Raw genomic sequence first — 16,417 nt, forward strand, 5'->3', positions numbered from 1 at the left:
AGAAAGTCAACTCAATAAGACTAAATTCAATACGTATAGGTTAAACTAAGTTGTTCAATAACTGAATTGCCCTATAACCACACTGACAAGCTACCCACCCTCTCGCCTTGCCTGAAGTGTGAATATTTTAAATAAATCAAGTATGAGCTTGCAGCTCAAGATCCAAGCTCAGCCGACTCTTTAAAAGCTAGGAAACTAGTTTTATTCATTTACAATCAATATAAATTGCACCCTCTTTACAAATAAGCATCAACATTAAAATCCGACTCGATAAAACTATTACAATTTACCAGATTCCATATCGACATTTAAAAAAAAAATCACACGTATAAAAAGTATCTTGTTATCCAAAATCTTCTGCATTATGGATATATCCAAGGTTGCCATTTACGAGGATCTGTTTGAGTGTGATCGTAGGATAGGCCAGGCGGAACTACAGTTGGAACATTTGTATATCAAACGGGACCAGATTATACAGCGGTATGTGTTGGCGCATTCAGCGAACAATTTGAACTTCCGGGTGGTGTTTCGGGGAAGATTATTGGTGGTTGAGGGTTTGCTGACGGCATATCGGCACTACATTGACCACAAGAAGAGCGAGGTTGTGCAGTTACGTCAACAGCTATACAGGGTAAACACTGACGATATTGGCGCGCGGTTTGCAGACGACAGTGCTGTGTCGCCTTTCGACAGCCAGGAGGCAATGGACATTGAGTGAAGAACCATAATTGCATTGAAAGTGTGTGTAGGTCTTTTATTATGCAGACGACAATGAAGATGTCCATCCTCGGCTAGACGGATCTGGGCATTGATTGAGGAATTTCAGTTGCAATGAATTGTGTATTTTTTCTTCATATTGTACAAATCCACACAAGTGTAAGTTGATGGGTTGGAGAAATGATCAGCGACGTGAGAGTGTGCTGTACAAATGTCGTGCATTATCAGCGCTAAAACCCGTACATGTTTTGTTATGTACATATAGTTATTGTGAGATGCTTTAAAGATGTTGATGAAAAGATGTTATTGAATAAACAATGAAACTTTTAATAAATCTACGTCTTCGCAACCGACCCACATCCCAGAATCTCAATCGTATCGTATGTTTTAACACGATGGTGGCGATGGTCGTTTGGCTAGCGTATCGGAGGGGTCTAGGTTCGGTCCCCACTGGGAGCTTCGTCGGTCATAGAGCTGGTTATAACCGAAGAATGGTTAACGGTTCTTAATCACATGTAAATAGCAGATTTTAAAAAAACTAAACCATGTGAAAACAACTTTTCTGACCGAGTTGCATGAGATCGGATCAAGTAGCTTCCAAAGTTCAAATATCTGACGGAGTTACATTGGATTAGCATCAGTATTAGAATCATTATCATAACCATCATCATCTGATATTGTTTAGAGTTAAAAACAATCGTTCAACCAATTCACAAAAGCACCAATTCAGTGAGTGTTTTTATCATTATTAACCAGAGTCTGACGTAAGAGTGTTCGCATGTGTGGACACACTAACGGATTAAATGTTTTAGCAAATATCCATCTAAAATTGTATTTCTAGTGTAATCTAGGCATATGGTTTCTGTGATATGTACATGAAATACCTTTGGATATCTTAAGTGGGGAGGTTGGTAAGAGCGCGTTTTAGAGATGTAACAAGTGTCACTTGACTGTCTATAAGTGAGGATTCAATGTCAATGAACTGTTGGACACTTGTTCCGGGATAAGAGTTGGTAAGAAAAAGTTTCTAGCAGAGCGTGGTTTCGATCCACGGACCTCTGGGTTATGGGCCCAGCACGCTTCCACTGCGCCACTCTGCTTCGTTAATTGTATCTATAAGCGGTTTAATATACCTAAACAAAGTACGCTAAATCTGATGCAACATCTCGCCAATCATTTGACATATTAATATAGTCATTAACTATAGCAAATAGGTCGTTCAAGTGATTGCTTTCAATATTTCAGCAGTTTTTGTGTCGTTCAAGTGATTGGTTTCAATATTTCAGCAGTTTTTCGGTTTTTATTAAATGTCGGTGAAATTCACAATTTACAAAGTTTGTCATTATCTAAAGATGTTGAATTCAAAATATTATGACTTAATTATTTCGAACATTGAAATGGATTGAAACGTGTTTCAGTGTTACAATCCTCATGCCAGTATAGTATTTAACCAGCTCACATGCTTATACATGTGTCTTTTATTTTTTACAAAGCTCTTTAGATAGTTTGCGACTTTATTTACGAATGCAATAACCTTTTTTGTTAATAAGTTTTAAGCAAGATCAACTCAATAAGACTAAATTCAATACGTATAGGTTAAACTAAGTTGTATATGTTGCGGAAGCAGAGCTTTCACACCTTCAGAACATACAATAATGGTGTGATCTTATTTGTCAATAACTGAATTGCCCTATAACCACACTGACAAGATACCCACCCTCTCGCCTTGCCTGATGTGTGAATATTTAAAATAAATCAAGTATGAGCTTGCAGCTCAAGATCCAAGCTCAGCCGACTCTTTAAAAGCTAGGAAACTAGTTTTATACATTTACAATCAATATAAATTGCACCCTCTTTACAAATAAGCATCAACATTAAAATCCGACTCGATAAAACTATTACAATTTACCAGATTCTATATCGACATTTAAAAAAAATCAAACGTATAAAAAGTATCTTGTTATCTAAAATCTTCTGCATTATGGATATATCCAAGGTTGCCATTTACGAGGGTCTGTTTGAGTGTGAGCGTAGGATAGGCCAGGCGGAACTACAGTCGGAACATTTGTATATCAAACGGGACCAGATTATACAGCGGTATGTGTTGGCGCATTCAGCGAACAATTTGAACTTCCGGGTGGTGTTTCGGGGAAGATTATTGGTCGTTGAGGGTTTGCTGACGGCATATCGGCACTACATTGACCACAAGAAGAGCGAGGTTGTGCAGTTACGTCAACAGCTATACAGGGTAAACATTGACGATATTGACGCGTGGTTGGAGACGACAGTGATGTGGCGCCTTTCGACAGCCAGGAGGAAATGGACATTGAGTGAAGAACCATAATTGCATTAAAAGTGTGTGTAGGTCTTTTATTATGCAGATGACGATGACCATTCTCGGCTAGAAGGATCTGGGCATTGATTGAGGAATTCAGTTGCAATGAATTGTGTATTTTTTCTTCATATTGTACAAATCCACGCAAGTGTAAGTTGATGGGTTGGAGAAATGATCAGCGACGTGAGAGTGTGCTGTACAAATGTCGTGCATTACAGCGCTAAAACCCGTACATGTTTTGTTATGTACATGTAGTTATTGTGAGATGCTTTAGAGATGTTGATGAAAAGATGTTATTGAATAAACAATGAAACTTTTAATAAATCTACGTCTTCGCAACCGACCCACATCCCAGAATCTCAATCGTATCGCATGTTTTAACACGATGGTGGCGATGGCCGTTTGGCTAGCGTATCGGAGGGGTCTAGGTTCGGTCCCCACTGGGAGCTTCGTCGGTCATAGAGCTGGTTATAACCGAAGAATGGTTAACGGTTCTTAATCACATGTAAATAGCAGATTTAAAAAAAACCTAATCCATGTGAAAACAACCTTTCTGACCGAGTTGCATGAGATCGGATCATGTGGCTTCCAAAGTTCAAATATCTGACGGAGTTACATTGGATTAGCATCAGTATTAGAATCATTATCATAACCATCATCATCTGATATCTAAAATTGTATCTCTAGTGTAATCTAGGCATATGGTTTCTGTGATATGTACATGAAATACCTTTGGACATCTTAAGTGGGGAGGTTGGTAAGAGCGCGTTTTAGAGATGTAACAGGTGTCACTTGACTGTCTATAAGTGAGGATTCAATGTCAATGAACTGTTGGACACCTGTTCCGGGATAAGAGTTGGTAAGAAAAAGTTTCTAGCAGAGCGTGGTTTCGATCCACGGACCTCTGGGTTATGGGCCCAGCACGCTTCCACTGCGACACTGTGCTTCGTTATTTGTATCTAAAAGCGGTTTAATATACCTAAACAAAGTACGCTAAAATCTGATGCAACATTTCGCCAATCATTAATGACATATTAATATAGTCATTAACTATAAAAAATAGGTCGTTCAAGTGATTGTTTATAATATTTCAGCAGTTGTTGGGTCGTTCAAGTGATTGCTTTCAATATTTCAGCATTTTTCGGGTTTTTTATTAAATGTCGGTGAAATTCACAATTTACAAAGTCTGTCATTATCTAAAGGTATTGAATTTAAAATATTATGACTTAATTGTTTCGAACCTTGAAATGGATTGAAACGTGTTTCAGTGAAATAATGCTCATGCCAATATAGTATTTAACCAGCTCACATGCTTATACATGCATCTTTTTTTACAAAGCTCTTTAGATAGTTTGCTACTTTATTTACGAATGCAATAACATTTTTTTTTTGTTAATTAGTTTTAAGAAAGATCAACTCAATAAGAATAAATTCAATACGTATATGTTAAATTAAGTTGTATATGTTACGGAAGCAGAGCTTTCACACCTTCAGAACATACAATAATGGTGTAATCCTATTTGTCAATAACTGAATAACCCTATCACCACACTGACAAGCTACCCACCCTCTCGCCTTGCATAAAGTGTGAATAATTTATATAAATCAAGTATGAGCTTGCAGCTCAAGATCCAAGCTCAGCCGATTCTTAAAAATCTTGGAAACTAGTTTTATACATTTACAATCAATATAAATTGCACCCTTATTACAATTAAGCATCAACATTAAAATCTGACTCGATAAAACTATTACAATATACCAGATTCTATATCGACATATTTGAAAAAATCACACGTATAAAAAGTATCTTGTTATCCAAAATCTTCTGCATTATGGATATATCCAAGGTTGCCATTTACGAGGGTCTGTTTGAGTGTGATCGTAGGATAGGCCAGGCGGAACTACAGTTGGAACATTTGTATATCAATCGGGACCAGATTATACAGCGGTATGTGTTGGCGCATTCAGCGAACAATTTGAACTTCCGGGTGGTGTTTCGGGGAAGATTATTGGTGGTTGAGGGTTTGCTGACGGCATATCGGCACTACATTGACCACAAGAAGAGCGAGGTTGTGCAGTTACGTCAACAGCTATACAGGGTAAACATTGACGATATTGACGCGTGGTTTGCAGACGACAGTGATGTGGCGCCTTTCGACAGCCAGGAGGAAATGGACATTGAGTGAAGAACCATAATTGCATTAAAAGTGTGTGTAGGTCTTTTATTATGCAGATGACAATGACCATCCTCGGCTAGACGGATCTGGGCATTGATTGAGGAATTTAGTTGCAATGAATTGTGTATTTTTTCTTCATATTGTACAAATCCACGCAAGTGTAAGTTGATGGGTTGGAGAAATGGTCAGCGACGTGAGAGTGTGCTGTACAAATGTCGTGCATTACAGCGCTAAAACCCGTACATGTTTTGTTTTGTTATGTACATGTAGTTATTGCGAGATGCTTTAGAATTGTTGATGAAAAGATGTTATTGAATAAACAATGAAACTTTTAATAAATCTACGTTTTCGAACCGACCCACATCCCAGAATCTCAATCGTATCGCATGTTTTAACACGATGGTGGCGATGGCCGTTTGGCTAGCGTATCGGAGGGGTCTAGGTTAGGTCTCCACTGGGAGCTTCGTCGGTCATAGAGCTGGTTATACCCGAAGAATGGTTAACGGTTCTTAATCACATGTAAATAGCAGATTTTAAAAAAAACTAAACCATGTGAAAACAACCTTTCTGACCGAGTTGCATGAGATCGGATCAAGTAGCTTCCAAATTTCAAATATCTGACGGAGTTACATTGGATTAGCATCAGTATTAGAATCATTATCATAACCATCATCATCTGATATTGTTCAGAGTTAAAAAAAAATTAAACCAATTCACAAAAGCACCAATTTAATGAGTGTTTTTTTTATCATTATTTACCAGAGTCTGACGTGTTCGCACATGTGGGCACATTAATGGATTGAATGTTTTAGCAAATATCCATCTAAAATTGTATTTCTAGTGTAATCTAGGCATATAGTTTCTGTCATATGTACATGAAATACTTTGGACATCTTAAGTGGGGAGGTTGGCAAGAGCGCGTTTTAGAGATGTAACAGGTGACACTTGACTGTAAGTGAGGATTCAATGTCAATGAACTGTTGGACACTTGTTCCGGGATAATAGTTTGGTAAGAAAAAGTTTCTAGCAGAGCGTGGTTTCGATCCACGGACCTCTGGGTTATGGGCCCAGCACGCTTCCACTGCGCCACTCTGCTTCGTTAATTGTATCTATAAGCGGTTTAATATAGCTAAACAAAGTACGCTAAATCTGATGCAACATCTCGCCAATCATTTGACATATTAATATAGTCATTAACTATAGCAAATAGGTCGTTCAAGTGATTGCTTTCAATATTTCAGCAGTTTTTGTGTCGTTCAAGTGATTGGTTTCAATATTTCAGCAGTTTTTCGGTTTTTATTAAATGTCGGTGAAATTCACAATTTACAAAGTCTGTCATTATCTAAAGATATTGAATTCAAAATATTATGACTTAATTGTTTCGAACCTTGAAATGGATTGAAACGTGTTTTAATGATACAATCCTCATGCCAGTATAGTATTTAACCAGCTCACATGCTTATACATGTATCTTTTTTTTACAAAGCTCTTTAGATAGTTTGCAACTTTATTTACGAATGCAATAACATTTTTTGTTAATAAGTTTTAAGAAAGATCAACTCAATAAGACTAAATTCAATACGTATAGGTTAAACTAAGTTGTATATGTTGCGGAAGCAGAGCTTTCACACCTTCAGAACATACAATAATGGTGTGATCTTATTTGTCAATAACTGAATTACCCTATAACCACACTGACAAGCTACCCACCCTCTCGCCTTGCCTGAAGTGTGAATATTTTAAATAAATCAAGTATGAGATTGCAGCTCATGATCTAAGCTCAGCCGACTCTTTAAAAGCTAGGAAACTAGTTTTATACATTTACAATCAATATAAATTGCACCCTCTTTACAAATAAGCATCAACATTAAAATCCGACTCGATAAAACTATTACAATTTACCAGATTCTATATCGACATTTAAAAAAAATCACACGTATAAAAAGTATCTTGTTATCCAAAATCTTCTGCATTATGGATATATCCAAGGTTGCCATTTACGAGGGTCTGTTTGAGTGTGATCGTAGGATAGGCCAGGCGGAACTACAGCTGGAACATTTGTATATCAAACGGGACCAGATTATACAGCGGTATGTGTTGGCGCATTCAGCGAACAATTTGAACTTCCGGGTGGTGTTTCGGGGAAGATTATTGGTGGTTGAGGCTTTAGAATTGTTGATGAAAAGATGTTATTGAATAAACAATGAAACTTTTAATAAATCTACTTTTTCGCAACCGACCCACATCCCAGAATCTCAATCGTATCGCATGTTTTAACACGATGGTGGCGATGACCGTTTGGCTAGCGTATCTGAGGGGCCTGGGTTCGGTCCCCACTCGGAGCTTCGTCGGTCATAGAACTGGATATAACCGAAGAATGGTTAACGGTTCTTAATCACATGTAAATAGCAGATTTTAAAAAAACTAAACCATGTGAAAACAACCTTTCTGACCGAGTTGCATGAGATCGGATCATGTAGCTTCCAAAGTTCAAATATCTGACGGAGTTACATTACTTTTAGCAAATATCCATCTAAAATTGTATTTCTAGTGTAATCTAGGCATATGGTTTCTGTGATATGTACATGAAATACCTTTGGACATCTTAAGTGGGGAGGATGGTAAGAGCGCGTTTTAGAGATGTAACAGGTGACACTTGACTGTCTATAAGTGAGGATTCAATGTCAATGAGCTGTTGGACACTTGTTCCGGGATAAGAGTTTGGTAAGAAAAAGTTTCTAGCAGAGCGTGGTTTCGATCCACGGACCTCTGGGTTATGGGCCCAGCACGCTTCCACTGCGCCACTCTGCTTCGTTAATTGTATCTATAAGCGGTTTAATATACCTAAACAAAGTACGCTAAATCTGATGCAACATCTCGCCAATCATTTGACATATTAATATAGTCATTAACTGTAGCAAATAGGTCGTTCAAATGATTGCTTTCAATATTTCAGCAGTTGTTGGGTCGTTGAGGTGATTGCTTTCAATATTTCAGCATTTTTCGGTTTTTATTAAATGTCGGTGAAATTCACAATTTACAAAGTCTGTCATTATCTAAAGGTACTGAATTTAAAATGTTATGACTTAATTGTTTCGAACCTTGAAATGGATTGAAACGTGTTTCAGTGATACAATCCTCATGCCAGTATAGTATTTAACCAGCTCACATGCTTATACATGTATCTTTTTTTTACAAAGCTCTTTAGATAGTTTGCAACTTTATTTACGAATGCAATAACCTTTTTTTGTTAATAAGTTTTAAGAAAGATCAACTCAATAAGACTAAATTCAATACGTATAGGTTAAACTAAGTTGTATATGTTGCGGAAGCAGAGCTTTCACACCTTCTGACAATAACACTGACAAGCTACCCACCCTCTCGCCTTGCCTGAAGTGTGAATATTTAAAATAAATCAAGTATGAGCTTGCAGCTCAAGATCCAAGCTCAGCCGACTCTTTAAAAGCTAGGAAACTAGTTTTATACATTTACAATCAATATAAATTGCACCCTCTTTACAAATAAGCATCAACATTAAAATCCGACTCGATAAAACTATTACAATTTACCAGATTCTATATCGACATTTAAAAAAAATCACACGTATAAAAAGTATCTTGTTATCTAAAATCTTCTGCATTATGGATATATCCAAGGTTGCCATTTACGAGGGTCTGTTTGAGTGTGATCGTAGGATAGGCCAGGCGGAACTACAGTTGGAACATTTGTATATCAAACGGGACCAGATTATACAGCGGTATGTGTTGGCGCATTCAGCGAACAATTTGAACTTCCGGGTGGTGTTTCGGGGAAGATTATTTGTGGTTGAGGGTTTGCTGACGACATATCGGCACTACATTGACCACAAGAAGAGCGAGGTTGTGCAGTTACGTCAACAGCTATACAGGGTAAACATTGACGATATTGACGCGTGGTTTGCAGACGACAGTGATGTGGCGCCTTTCGACAGCCAGGAGGAAATGGACATTGAGTGAAGAACCATAATTGCATTAAAAGTGTGTGTAGGTCTTTTATTATGCAGATGACGATGACCATCCTCGGCTAGACGGATCTGGGCATTGATTGAGGAATTCAGTTGCAATGAATTGTGTATTTTTTCTTCATATTGTACAAATCCACGCAAGTGTAAGTTGATGGGTTGGAGAAATGATCAGCGACGTGAGAGTGTGCTGTACAAATGTCGTGCATTACAGCGCTAAAACCCGTACATGTTTTGTTTTGTTATGTACATGTAGTTATTGCGAGATGCTTTAGAATTGTTGATGAAAAGATGTTATTGAATAAACAATGAAACTTTTAATAAATCTACGTTTTCGAACCGACCCACATCCCAGAATCTCAATCGTATCGCATGTTTTAACACGATGGTGGCGATGGCCGTTTGGCTAGCGTATCGGAGGGGTCTAGGTTAGGTCTCCACTGGGAGCTTCGTCGGTCATAGAGCTGGTTATACCCGAAGAATGGTTAACGGTTCTTAATCACATGTAAATAGCAGATTTAAAAAAAAACTAAACCATGTGAAAACAACCTTTCTGACCGAGTTGCATGAGATCGGATCAAGTAGCTTCCAAATTTCAAATATCTGACGGAGGTACATTGGATTAGCATCAGTATTAGAATCATTATCATAACCATCATCATCTGATATTGTTCAGAGTTAAAAAAAATTTTTAACCAATTCACAAAAGCACCAATTCAATGAGTGTGTTTTTATCATTATTTACCAGAGTCTGACGTGTTCGCACATGTGGGCACTTTAATGAATTGAATGTTTTAGCAAATATCCATCTAAAATTGTATTTCTAGTGTAATCTAGGCATATAGTTTCTGTCATATGTACATGAAATACTTTGGACATCTTAAGTGGGGAGGTTGGCAAGAGCGCGTTTTAGAGATGTAACAGGTGACACTTGACTGTCTATATGTGAGGATTCAATGTCAACTGTTGGACACTTGTTCCGGGATAAGAGTTGGTAAGAAAAAGTTTCTAGCAGAGCGTGGTTTCGATCCACGGACCTCTGGGTTATGGGCCCAGCACGCTTCCACTGCGCCACTCTGCTTCGTTTTTGTATCTATAAGCGGTTTAATATACCTAAACAAAGTACGCTAAATCTGATGCAACATCTCGCCAATCATTTGACATATTAATATAGTCATTAACTATAAAAAATAGGTCGTTCAAGTGATTGTTTTTAATATTTCAGCAGTTGTTGGGTCGTTCAAGTGATTGCTTTCAATATTTCAGCATTTTTCGGTTTTTTATTAAATGTCGGTGAAATTCACAATTTACAAAGTCTGTCATTATCTAAAGGTATTGAATGGAAAAATATTATGACTTAATTGTTTCGAACCTTGAAATGGATTGAAACGTGTTTCAGTGAAATAATGCTCATGCCAATATAGTATTTAACCAGCTCACATGCTTATACATGTATCTTTTTTACAAAGCTCTTTAGATAGTTTGCTACTTTATTTTCGAATGCAATAACATTTTTTTTGGAAATTAGTTTTAAGAAAGATCAACTCAATAACAATAAATTCAATACGTATATGTTAAATTAAGTTGAATATGTTACGGAAGCAGAGCTTTCACACCTTCAGAACATACAATAATGGTGTAATCCTATTTGTCAATAACTGAATTACCCTATAACCACACTGACAAGCTACCCACCCTCTCGCCTTGCCTGAAGTGTGAATATTTTAAATAAATCAAGTATGAGCTTGCAGCTCAAGATCCAAGCTCAGCCGACTCTTAAAAAGCTTGGAAACTAGATTTATACATTTGCAATCAATATAAATTGCACCCTTATTACAAATAAGCATCAACATTAAAATCTGACTCGATAAAACTATTACAATTTACCAGATTCTATATCGACATATTTGAAAAAATCACACGTATAAAAAGTATCTTGTTATCCAAAATCTTCTGCATTATGGATATATCCAAGGTTGCCATTTACGAGGGTCTGTTTGAGTGTGATCGTAGGATAGGCCAGGCGGAACTACAGCTGGAACATTTGTATATCAAACGGGACCAGATTATACAGCGGTATGTGTTGGCGCATTCAGCGAACAATTTGAACTTCCGGGTGGTGTTTCGGGGAAGATTATTTGTGGTTGAGGGTTTGCTGACGACATATCGGCACTACATTGACCACAAGAAGAGCGAGGTTGTGCAGTTACGTCAACAGCTATACAGGGTAAACACTGACGATATTGGCGCGCGGTTTGCAGACGACAGTGATGTGGCGCCTTTCGACAGCCAGGAGGAAATGGACATTGAGTGAAGAACCATAATTGCATCAAAAGTGTGTGTAGGTCTTTTATTATGCAGATGACGATGACCATCCTCGGCTAGACGGATCTGGGCATTGATTGAGGAATTCAGTTGCAATGAATTGTGTTTTTTTTCTTCATATTGTACAATTACACGCAAGTGTAAGTTGATGGGTTGGAGAAATGATGATCAGCGACGTGAGAGTGTGCTGTACAAATGTCGTGCAATATCAGCGCTAAAATCCGTACATGTTTTGTTATGTACATGTAGTTATTGTGAGATGCTTTAGAATTGTTGATGAAAAGATGTTATTGAATAAACAATGAAACTTTTAATAAATCTACTTTTTCACAACCGACCCACATCCCAGAATCTCAATCGTATCGCATGTTTTAACACGATGGTGGCGATGACCGTTTGGCTAGCGTATCGGAGGGGCCTGGGTTCGGTCCCCACTCGGAGCTTCGTTGGTTATAGAAATGGTTATAACCGAAGAATGGTAAACGATTCTTAATCACATGTAAATAGCAGATTTTTAAAAACTAAACCATGTGAAAACAACTTTTCTGACCGAGTTGCATGAGATCGGATCAAGTAGCTTCCAAATTTCAAATATCTGACGGAGTTACATTGGATTAGCATCAGTATTAGAATCATTATCATAACCATCATCATCTGATATTGTTTAGAGTTAAAAAAAAATTTATAGCAAATTCACAAAAGCACCAATTCAATGAGTGTTTTTTTATCATTATTTACCAGAGTCTGACGTGTTCGCACATGTGGGCACATTAATGGATTGAATGTTTTAGCAAATATCCATCTAAAATTGTATTTCTAGTGTAATCTAGGCATATAGTTTCTGTCATATGTACATGAAATACTTTGGACATCTTAAGTGGGGAGGTTGGCAAGAGCGCGTTTTAGAGATGTAACAGGTGACACTTGACTGTAAGTGAGGATTCAATGTCAATGAACTGTTGGACACTTGTACCGGGATAAGAGTTTGGTCAGAAAAAGTTTCTAGCAGAGCGTGGTTTCGATCCACGGACCTCTGGGTTATGGGCCCAGCACGCTTCCACTGCGCCACTCTGCTTCGTTAAAAATACGGTGAAATCTGATGCAATTTATTTATTAGGTAAATCGTACAGGCATACAATTTTACATTAATGATAGTCATCAATAACTAAGTCGTTCCAATGACTGCTTTCAATATCGGAGCTCTTGTCTGTCTTGGTTTGTGGTTTCCCCTATGTGTTTGAGAATGGCTTGAATAATGCTATATCAAAGATGTGAACAGCGAAGTGGAGGCGAAGATGAACCCGCTTCGGCTTACAGACAAGCACAACAAAAAGAGATGATCTTCAACGTCAAGTAATAAGACCTTTCATACAATGAGTTAGTTGATGCATTCATCTTAACCTTTACACTAGTTTATATTCATACTGAGCGCTGAAGATGGTGTGGTCTATAAATACTGGACTATTCTTCAATTGTTCTGTTGACAACGTGAAGAAAAAGTTTTTAGCAGAGCGTGGTTTCGATCCACGGACCTCTGGGTTATGGGCCCAGCACGCTTCCACTGCGCCACTCTGCTATTTTTAAATACAAGGCATCAATTAATTTCTGGCCTAGTGTTATTTAAATAATCAGGGTTTGGTGTAAGATCGGGCGCAAATGAGAGGCGCACCATTGGACTGAATTGTTTGGCAAATATTTATCTAAAATTGTATTTCTAGTGTTATCTTGGCATATAAAAGTAATGATTTCATATCTACGCTAAAATCTCATGCAATCGATTTTATCAAAAATCAAGTGAGGCAAATCGTACAGGCAGCGAATTTAACATCAATAATGAATACTTACTAAGTCGTTCAAATACTTGATTTCAATAGTATAGCAACTGTCTTTCTTGAGTTGTAATAAAGAAAATATATATGTTTGAATTAAAAAGGAGTTAGATGTTGATGAATATTGTTTAAATAGTTATAATTTTGATTTTTACATTTACTGTGTATGACTTGTAATGGTAATATTTCGGCTTACTTGTAAATACAATATAGGCCTATTTAAAACGGCCAATGAATCATTACTGGATAAAACCGTCTCCGTGGCCTGGTGTTTAAGGCCTCCGCCTACGGAGCGGGAGGTCGTGGGTTCGATCCCGGACCGCGTCATACCGAAAGACATTAAAAGTTGGTACAAGTAGCTCCGTTGCCTGACGCTCTGCATTTAAAGGGTAGTGCTTGGAAAAGTGGTGTACTCAGTACTGGTTCAACCCAGGAAAGTTGTATCCCGTGCATCGATGCTTTACACCGAGCATGTTGAAGTACCAAGAGGTCTCTTTGCAAAGAGCTAGAGTATCGCACCCGGATCACTTGTATCTCACTCTGTTTCTTCAAGGCTTTCAATGTCTGGATTTGACTGCGAATTGCTGTCACTTCTATCTCATGTCACTTATGGCATTTACACACAATTTATGTCGTGATGGCGTCATGGCGGGGTCAAGCCATAATGCAGCCAATGGGCTCGGGCAGACCTTGATAAACTCAAATAAACAAACAAACAATTACTGGATCAAGACGGCTTAGAACGGCTAATTTTGGGGTTATCTTTTTTCTGCGTACCGAAACCATTATAAGGTATTTCGTTAGTGTTTACACGAACTATCGACAGGGGACTAAACCTACCGTATTGAACAGTAGCAGCAACATTATAAGCTGTATGAAAATTATAATAAAAAAGATAAATACAATATTTTAACCGTTTCGGCGCAAAGTGTATTATACAAATTACAAAGGTTAAACAATTGATCAAAGATATTCCAAATCTGATTTCAGATATGCTGGCACAGCCACAAACAAAACCCCAGATGCACAACTCCACAACTCCTCAAGTTTCATGACTCTTACTCATTTATCTTCTGTAGCGGACGGACGGATAGACAGACAGGCATACGGACAGTCATACAAAGACATACAGACAGACAGACAAACCCTCAGGTAGGCAGGCTGGTAGGCAACACACCTTAAGCCGAACGGGAGACATAATTCTTGAACATCTGGTACGCCTTTGAACTTAAACTGTATGCAAAACTTTAACCAATGTTGACACCGACGCAAGCGTACGACTTTTGTTGTTATCGGACCCCGTTTCAATAACGATTGTACATTTCTAAGCGTAGGGAATATACTAGAGAGTGTGTGCGGAACACTACATGTGCGTGCACTTACACGTGTAAGTGTGGACTACTTTTTGTCCTCTACGTCATCAGGTCATGTGCATACATGTACATGGTATCCGTTTTGTGGATTTTTTGGTGAACATGTTAAAGTTTGACGATTGTATGCGTACAATTTTCTACATTAGTGATATACCCTGATAAAGGTCAGTTTGGTAAAGAATCTCGGCTCTAAAAATAGAAAAAAATTGTGCCTATACCACCTACCTACCGTATTTATTTTGGCCTTACAGATTTAAAGCGAATTTCACATATAACTTTAAGGCGCGTATCTGACTGTACGCATACAGTATACGCAGTTGCGTAATGAAATTTTGACAGGTCTTTTTTGTCATACCAAAACCCCCGAATTTGAAATAAAAAAAACTAAAGGGGATAGGGGTGAAGGTGTTAAAATGCTGTCCGTCAATGAACTAATTTCGATCTGCGTGATTCAAAATTGGCCCTAGCTACGCGCCTGACATTTAAACTCGACTTAATAAACGCACATGTACACAAAATGTTTCGCATCCAATCTATTTCTGTATACGTTGTTTCTCCTGCTATTTTAAGGCATAACTGACTGAACAGAAAATAATTATAAACATAATGTAAGTCGATCGTAAATAAACTGTGTCATAAAATATTTGACTTGGTTTCCCATATTCGAGAAAATAAAAGTAACATGTCAGAGTTGACTAATTTTTAGTATAAATACAAGAACAGCCCTAAGATCGGCAAATGTGAGAACAGCAATTATAAGGTCCCAGTTCGGAATATAATATTCAATAGTTGGTGAGTCTGTAGTGCTAAGTTTTAGGGCATGAAACTGTCTGATATTGTCACGTTAAGGTGCATAAGGAAAAATCTGAAAGTGTGCACAATGGGCTGGGTGTTTAGAAGTTCGTTAAAGTTAACAACCTTGTTAACGACATCGCTGTTTAAGGTATAGTTGTTAATGGCGCAAGTGAGCTTTGGTTTTTGGTCGGTCACCAAGCCGGACAGGTGGGTTAGCCGGGTACTCTGGTTTCCCCAACAACACAAGACCACACTCTCGCGTAACATCGTGCCAACGAGAGTGATTTATATAATTTTGTAATCATTAGTTTCACAATCGATCAAATAAATAAGTATAGTAATGCACCTTCGCGTCGGAGTTCGTCACCGCGGGGCGGGGATTTTACCCGGACTTGGCTGGACCCGAAGTCGAAGACCCCGCTATTCCCCGGATCGGGTGGGTGGGTGAGGGGCGTTGGTTACAATCGACCGGTGCATACCAGCATCGTTTGTTATGGTATCGTTGTTACCGGCATCGTTGCTTACAGTATCGTTGTTATTTTAAAGACGAACTCGTTATGAAATTATGCCCACATTCATTAACGTCTTGAGCCTTAGTTCCAAACTCAAGACTCGAAATACTGATCAAAATGGTTACGCATGAAATGTTCTACAATTAGACAGACATACTTTGTTAAAACTAGTAATATTATTAAAGATATTTGACCATTAAGAATTCGCATTTATGAGTCCGAGTCTCAAACTCAGACTCCAGGGGTGGATCCCAGGACATGCCGCTAGAGGGGGCGTAACTTAGGAGCGTTACCTTTTTGACTTGCGCCCTTCCCCCAGAACCGAAACTTTATTTGATTTTTAAGTATTGGTAT

At 38.1% G+C, this 16,417-nt stretch overlaps 6 non-coding genes across 6 annotated transcripts; all 6 read right to left on the reverse strand.

Moving 5' to 3' along the window:
• Nucleotides 1–1,745: 1,745 nt before the first annotated feature.
• On the reverse strand, nucleotides 1,746–1,817 carry Trnam-cau (transfer RNA methionine (anticodon CAU)). The gene has a single exon. It is a non-coding gene; the product is annotated as a tRNA-Met (tRNA).
• A 4,436-nt stretch (nucleotides 1,818–6,253) lies between these two features.
• Nucleotides 6,254–6,325, reverse strand: Trnam-cau (transfer RNA methionine (anticodon CAU)). Its single transcript has one exon. It is a non-coding gene; the product is annotated as a tRNA-Met (tRNA).
• A 1,643-nt stretch (nucleotides 6,326–7,968) lies between these two features.
• On the reverse strand, nucleotides 7,969–8,040 carry Trnam-cau (transfer RNA methionine (anticodon CAU)). The gene has a single exon. It is a non-coding gene; the product is annotated as a tRNA-Met (tRNA).
• Nucleotides 8,041–10,238: 2,198 nt separating this feature from the next.
• Trnam-cau (transfer RNA methionine (anticodon CAU)) lies at nucleotides 10,239–10,310 on the reverse strand. Its single transcript has one exon. It is a non-coding gene; the product is annotated as a tRNA-Met (tRNA).
• Nucleotides 10,311–12,557: 2,247 nt separating this feature from the next.
• On the reverse strand, nucleotides 12,558–12,629 carry Trnam-cau (transfer RNA methionine (anticodon CAU)). Its single transcript has one exon. It is a non-coding gene; the product is annotated as a tRNA-Met (tRNA).
• A 429-nt stretch (nucleotides 12,630–13,058) lies between these two features.
• On the reverse strand, nucleotides 13,059–13,130 carry Trnam-cau (transfer RNA methionine (anticodon CAU)). Its single transcript has one exon. It is a non-coding gene; the product is annotated as a tRNA-Met (tRNA).
• Between the last annotated feature and the right edge of the window lie 3,287 nt (nucleotides 13,131–16,417).

This window comes from Mya arenaria, chromosome 14 (genome assembly GCF_026914265.1).
Source record: "Mya arenaria isolate MELC-2E11 chromosome 14, ASM2691426v1".
Classification (NCBI taxonomy): Eukaryota; Metazoa; Mollusca; class Bivalvia; order Myida; family Myidae; genus Mya; species Mya arenaria.